This window comes from Macrobrachium rosenbergii, chromosome 42 (genome assembly GCF_040412425.1).
Source record: "Macrobrachium rosenbergii isolate ZJJX-2024 chromosome 42, ASM4041242v1, whole genome shotgun sequence".
Lineage (NCBI taxonomy): Eukaryota > Metazoa > Arthropoda > Malacostraca > Decapoda > Palaemonidae > Macrobrachium > Macrobrachium rosenbergii.
This window is the reverse complement of record NC_089782.1, coordinates 13,911,248-13,918,289: the sequence shown is the minus strand read 5'-3', so window position 1 is coordinate 13,918,289 and position 7,042 is coordinate 13,911,248. Positions and strand designations below refer to the sequence as shown.

At 46.2% G+C, this 7,042-nt stretch overlaps 1 long non-coding RNA gene across 1 annotated transcript in view; it reads left to right on the top strand.

The window, feature by feature from the left end:
- Nucleotides 1-1,398: 1,398 nt before the first annotated feature.
- LOC136827956 (uncharacterized) overlaps nucleotides 1,399-7,042 on the top strand; it is a 216,351-nt gene continuing 210,707 nt past the window's right edge. Inside the window, exon 1 of the long non-coding RNA XR_010849855.1 lies at nucleotides 1,399-2,031. This is a non-coding gene — a long non-coding RNA (uncharacterized lncRNA). The remainder of the gene's footprint in view (nucleotides 2,032-7,042) is intronic.

The window sequence follows — 7,042 nt, the reverse complement described above, 5'->3', positions numbered from 1 at the left end:
ATATATATATATATATATATATATATATATATATATATATATATATATATATATATATATATATATATATATATATATATATATATATATATATATATATATATATATATATATATATATATATATATATATATATATATATATATATATATATATATATTATTGTATAGTATATGAGTCTCTCTCTCTCTCTCTCTCTCTCTCTCTCTCCACACACACACACACACACACACATAAATATCATATATAATGAAGTGCTTTCTTCAAAAAATAATAATTGTTCACGCTGAATTTTACATATTTAGCAGGGGTTTAAAAATTATAAATAGTCCAGCAAAAACCAAAGATTTATTTAAAAAACCAGATTGTTTCTGGAATACAAAAATTACCCCATCCTTCCCTATTAGAGCTAATAGATTATTTATTAACAATGATCTTTATAATATTAGATTTTACAATTTTAACAAAATAATGCCTCCATGGATGATAAGTGCTTCCCAGATATGTAACAAACTATGTACAATACCAGTTAATAAATTGAATAACCCACTTGCTATGAAACTGTATGCTCTGGAACATATCAAGGTACACAATAATAATCATTTATATACTGATGGTTCCAAAGATGATATGGGAGTTGGACTCGCTGTTTACGGAAACAATATAAAGAGCCAAGCCTCTTTACATAACAAAGCATCAGTGTTCACTGCTGAATTACTAGCAATAAAAACAGCATTAACAACTATATATGAAAACCAGTTTAACGAAGTAACCATCTTTAGCGATTCACTAAGTTCAATAAATGCAATAAACTCTTATACTCCAAAAAATAAAATTGTAAATGAAATTAGACATACATTACATGAAATGAAAATGCAAAAGATATCTTACTCTATGTTGGATACCATCTCGCATAGGATTAGAAGGCAATGAAAAAGCAGACACCTATGCAAAAGAGGCTAGAACACTCCCAATATCAACAGAATTATTACCATTAGAAGATTATACTAGATACAGTAAAGTGGTGATTAAGAAGAAATGGCAAAATAACTGGAGGGAAAGCAATCTTAACAATAAATTAAGAGAAATAAAAGAAACTGTAGACCCGTGGCCATCATCTTATCAGAATTGCTGCAGGTTTTCAGTAATGTTGACACGGCTAAGAATTGGTCACACTAAACTGACACATGGTTACCTGATGAGTAACCCCCATGCCCCTATACCTATGTGCGAAATATGTAATGTACAAATAACAGTAAAGCATATTTTAAAGGTATGTCCAAAATATAGAATCCAAAGAGACATTTTATTTAGAAGATATTCTTTTAAAGATATACTGTCAGAAAATGACAAATTTTCACTTTTAATATTTTAAAATTCCTTAAATTTAATCATTTATATGATAAAATATAAGATTTATAGAACAATTTATAATATATTCCTAATTAACTTAAAATATAAGATTCATAGAATAATTTATAAAATATTCCTAATTAACTTAATTAATTCTTAGATTAACATAAGTCACTAGTTATAATTAAATTCTTAGAGAGTTTAAATAGCTTGTCTAATCCTTCGGGCCAGCCCTAGGAGAGTTGATATTAACTCGGTGGTCTGGTTAAACTAACGTTTAAAAAAAAAAATAGTATAACATTTCTGTACCAGTACAGTGAATTTCAAACATGTAAAAAAAAAAGTTAGAGTATTAATATATTGAGATAGAGTACTTGATGTTTAATTTTATGCGATTATTATAGGCTGTAGTTGTCTATAATAAAGAGGAAAAAAAAGATGGGAAGGGGAGAGAGAAACCATCTAGTCTAGCAACATTTGATAAAGAACTTAGCCACATGCTAGCGAGTTTTAGGGGCGAGCCTAGCGACATTTGAAAATTTGAGATGGCAACTCTGACACTGTCGGTCCCTATGTAATTCGAATCGGTCATATGACTGAGCTGGCATTAGAATCCTTCGTTGCCATCACCAGTCGCATTTTAATGTTTTAGCACCGTTTGTCTTCATTATGCTAAATGTAAGTATTATCCTGGTATACCATAACTTTATCATTACTGTATCAGACGGATAAAACCTGTACGTAAGTTTAACCTTCAAAAGAAAAGTGTATCAGCCTGTGACTTTTAGCCTTGCAACTACTTGCTGATGTCAGCAAAATAGGCCATCCATAGACTAAACATTTTCTTGCTGTTGTAAAGTGTGCTCTTAATGTTTCTGACGTTCGTTTCGTTAGTAGATGACTACTATTAAAGATGGTCGACCCCACCTTTATATCCTACAATTCAGGGGACCACAGTGGGAAAGCAGGTTTTTTCAGTTTTGGAAAACGTTAGGCTAAATGAGTTAAATACAAGGAGTGAGCCGATGTAATCAGTCCTGATTGGGGGCTTGGCCCCCTTAACCCTCTATGTAAGCTAGAGGGGCTGCATCCCTACCAATTGCTAGAACCCACCTAACCTAATCTAGGGGCCCTGTTCCTTATTTGGGGAGGGCAACCCCACTTAACCTAATGTAAGGTACTCGGTCCTTTTCTAGGCCTACAGTAGATCTCAAGCTAATCTAACCTAGGGCTTTGCTAGTAGATAATGATAGCCAAATGGGTAGAGCTAAGCAATAGCTCTGTATGGGGTATTACTTTGAAAATTGATTTTTCCTATAGTTTTTTGGTTATTTTTTGTCGGTCGACTGTAATTAACCTCAGACGTTGCATGCTGGCCATCCTGGAATGCTGTCACGCATGTGCAGTGTTATAGGGGAGCTTTGATAAAAAGTGGAGTTTCCTTCACTAGGTGGGTTCAGGGAGGCAGAGCCCCAAACTAAGTAACACAGCCTGCTAGGCTAGGTTAGGGTGCGTTAGGTTAGTATAGTTCCTTTTATAATAGGTTTCCTTAGCGAATGCCTTCTTAAAAATATGGCTCCCTGATGACTTGTGCACGCACAGAACCATTCCATAACAACAACCTGGCAGTCCAGTCTATCTCCCAACGTTTCCAAAACCCTGCATTCCCAAAGGGTCCTCAACCATGTTTGATAGATATGAGGTTAACAATAATTGACTGACTATAAACAACAACACCCATCATCAGTAACACAAAAATCATAGGAAAAATCAATTTCCAAGGTAATAGTCCATGCGGAGCTGTTGCTTAGAAATACTGCCTAACGTTTTGACCCTACCAACTGGACCTAACCTAATCTGACATATGTGGCACCAGGTTGTTACCCAAGCACATTATAGGCCTACTAGTTTGAAAACTTTCCATAAGATTACCTCAGTCAGAATGTGAACTATCTGTGTAATTAATGTCTTTGTATTGCACTCATTTTGTTTTCCCCCCCCACTCACAACACCCCGCTTTCCCACTAGGGTCCCTCAGATGTTAGGTTGTAAGGGTTGGGTCCACTATCTCTAGCCTAATAGTACTCATTGTTCCTACACAATATACAAACCTTTCAGCACTATACAGGAATTTCCTTCAGCATAGCTGGAACCAGCCATTATACTTTTAACAATGTGGTATGGTAGTTAACTACCTAACGACTGGGTGGGAGTCCTGCCTGCCCGGTCAGCAGAGCGCCACTTTACTTTCGGCCACACTTGTGAGTAGATGTGCTTTGCTGCCTTCTGCCCTGCTTGCCATTGCTTTTGCTGTGTTTGTTCCAACACAACATACAAACCCTCGGTCCTTTACATTAGGGATTACTTTCAGGCGTAGGCTGGAAATGGCCGTTGAACTTCAAACAAGGTGGTTAGGCAGTTAACTACTGTCCGGGAGGCGGGAGTACCGCCTGCCCGGATGTAAACATTCCAATTTGCTTTCGGCCGTTGTAGCGTTCGGACGTTGTTCTTCGTCGCTCTCTTCCTGATAGCTATACTTCTTCTCTTTTGGTGGGAAATTCTTTCTTTGTTTTTCATTATCATGGAGAAATCAGCTAAACCCTCCTATCCCCAGCGTGTGTGTCCCGGGGTAGGGAGTAAAAAATGTAATTCATTTAGATCTCGAGTCGACGTGGACCCACACACCCTCTGCACATCTTGCAGGGGACGTGTGTGTTCACGCGACGATCCCTGTAGTGAGTGTTGCTCGTGGTCCTCCGAGCAATGGGGCAAGTTCGAAGGTAGGAGACATTAACGTCGTAAGCCTACTAAGGAGTTGTCCGAGGGAAATACACCCCCGACGAGTCCATTGGTGGCGAATGTGTCAGGCTCGTTTCTCCCTCCCAGGAACTTCCCCTGCTTGCTCCCTCTCCCTCGGGTGAGGACTCCCCCTCCCCTTCCTCTTACGTTTCATTGTTTGTGGTAGGGCGCGGGGGAGAGTTGGACCGCGGCATCCTCTCTGAAGTCTCTTCCCGTTCCGGAGGGGTTTTTTCCTCCGGAGAAAGTAGAGGCTTCGTGTACTGACCCGACTTTTGCTTCAGGTTCCAGACTGGATAGCCAGACACAGATTCCAAGCTCATCCTGGCTACACCTGGGCCTACCTGGCTCGTCACTGGAGGGATTGGCTCCCCTGCCCCCCACCCCAGTCACGACCCACTCGGCAATGACAGTCACCACTACATCCGTCACCTATTCTAGGTTTGCCCAGATGCCGGTGTCAGTTGCATCGCATCTGGACACCCAAGTGTCAGCGTTACCTGCGGTGCAGCACGCTGTTCTGCTGCCTCCCGGCTTCCTGGCTCCATTCACGCGTGCTGGCCCTGCCTACATGGTGACGTCATCATATCTTTATGTGACTGTCGCTGCCCCTGTTGCTGACCCTGGCCTGTCTTCAAATGCTGTTCCTCGTCTGACTTTCCAGCCCAGCCCTTCGTCTGCTTCCGTCCCCATTCCATCGACGTGGGAGGGGCGGCGCCTACATTCCCGGCCCAGCCCACTTTTGTTCCTGGCTGACGCGCGGCTCTCTCTACCCAGGCAAATGCTGGCCCGAGCTCCGCGGTCGTTGCCCAGGATGTGCCTTCTGCTGCAGCCCCTCCTGCTGTTCCTGAGTCTGCGGCCTCGCTTTCCTGGCTTGGGGACTTGACGGCGTTCCTGAAGCAGATGGTGAAGAAGGAGAAGAGGAGGTCCAGGTAGGTGTCGTCATCTTCGTCATCATCGTCGTCTTCGTCTGCTGCTTCTTCCGCTTCTCCTTCCGAGGCTTCGCAGCTGAGGAAGAAGTAGTCTGCCTCTCCCCCCCTAAGAAATCTCGCACCGAGACTTCTAAGGGTCTGCCTCCTTCCACAGGGATGGCAGTGGGATCTCTCGTCGGCTCTTCCCGATCCTCGGATCAGGGAACCGCTGCCCGGCCTCCGGGCCAGGGGCACCGAGGACCAGGGCGTGCAGACCAAAGTCGGCACTCCCCGCTGCGCCTAAGAAACTTCCCGCATCTAAGGCCAGCGAAGTCCGCGTCCGGACACTCGTTCGCGAGTTGCTCCAGTACCTGGGTCCCCAAGGAGACCCGGGTACCCCAGTCTGATACTGGAGAAACTTCTCCTGGGCCCAGACCAGGGCATGGGGCGAGAGAAAGAGCCGGGGGCATGCAGGTGCTCCATCTCTTCCTACTGGCACTCCTTCAGGTGCCAAGTCAGGTTCCTCGGGATAGTGCTTCACCCCTTCGCCCAGCCTGGTGTCCGAACACCAGGAGAGGTAGGGAAGAAGTCCCCTACTCAGTCTTCCCGAGAGGCTCCTGCCTCGAAGAAGACTGGGGCGCGCGTCAGAGAGGACAGCACAAGCTCGCGCCAGTTAGCCGCTGCGCATTCTCCTGTTCGGATCCTCCCAGTCCGCGACCACATCCGCGCGGCCAGCCTGGCTCGGGGGAGGCGAGTGCGCAGCTCGGCTCTCGCGAGCCGCTCTGCTCTCCTCGGGAGATCGCTTCACCTGGGCTGAAGCAGTCTCCTCGACCCAGGGGCTGACCATCACTGCGGGTTGGTGACCGCTCTCGGCCCACTGCCTCTGCTGGTTCTTCCAGTAAAGCCAGTGGGAGCGCCCGATCTTCCTCGCCTGTCCCCTCCGCTCCTTCGGTTTCTTCCAGGGGGCGCGAGTCGGAGAGGTGGAGCTCTGGTGAGTGTTCTCCTCAAAGTTCTACTGCGTGGGGGTACGCACCTGGCTTGGTTCTTGGCTCGACCAGGTCCTACGCCCGCGTAGTTCAGGAAGATCCACGGAATGGACCGTTGCTGGGTTCCTCCTCTCTCTTCCTTAGAGAGTTGGTGGACGCCGCGGTGGACAAGCGCTGTGCCGATGACAGCAACCGGCTTGTTCACCAGGCAGTGGCCAAGACCTCCGGGTCTTCGCACCCCACTGCGGCCAGGTCTTTGGGCCAGGCTGGCACTTTCTCAGCCCCTAAGAAGTCCTAGTCTTCGAAGGGGTCCCGAGGAAACACCCAGCTTTCTTCTGCCCTGAGAAGGGGGGGTCTGTCGCTCCCTTTTCAGCCCACTTTCCAAGCCGGTAAAGGGGGCAAGGGTAAGAAGAAGAAGGGGAAACGCTAGGGGCGGCGTTCCCCCCCAAAAGCTGCCGAAGGTGGGGGGCTGCCTGCCAAGACCTGTATAGTGGATGTCCTTCGGGAGGGATATCTACTACCCTTCGGGTCTCGGCCTCCCCTCACCTACTCTCCGGTCCATCTCCAAACATATCTTCCAGGTTCGTCGAAGGACATCGCACTACATCAAGAAGTGCAAGCCATGCTGAGCAAGGGTGCTGTAGAAGTCATGTCGGGCCAGTCTCCAGGCTTTTACAGCCGCGTCTTTCTCGTAGAGAAAGCCTCAGGGGATGGAGACCGGTCATAGACCTCTCTTCCTTGAACCGTTTCGTTCAGCAGACTCGGTTCACGATGGAAACAGTGCAAACTGTGCTGGCCTCCATCAGGGAGAACGACTTCATGCTTACGGTGGACTTGAAGGATGCGTATTTCCAGATACCCATCCATCCGTCCTCTCGCAAGTACCTCCGCTTTGTCCTCAGGGAGTCAGTCTTCCAATTCAGGGCACTTTGCTTCGGGCTCTCGACCGCTCCCCAGGTGTTCACGAGAGTATTCTCTCTCGTGTCAGCTGGGGCC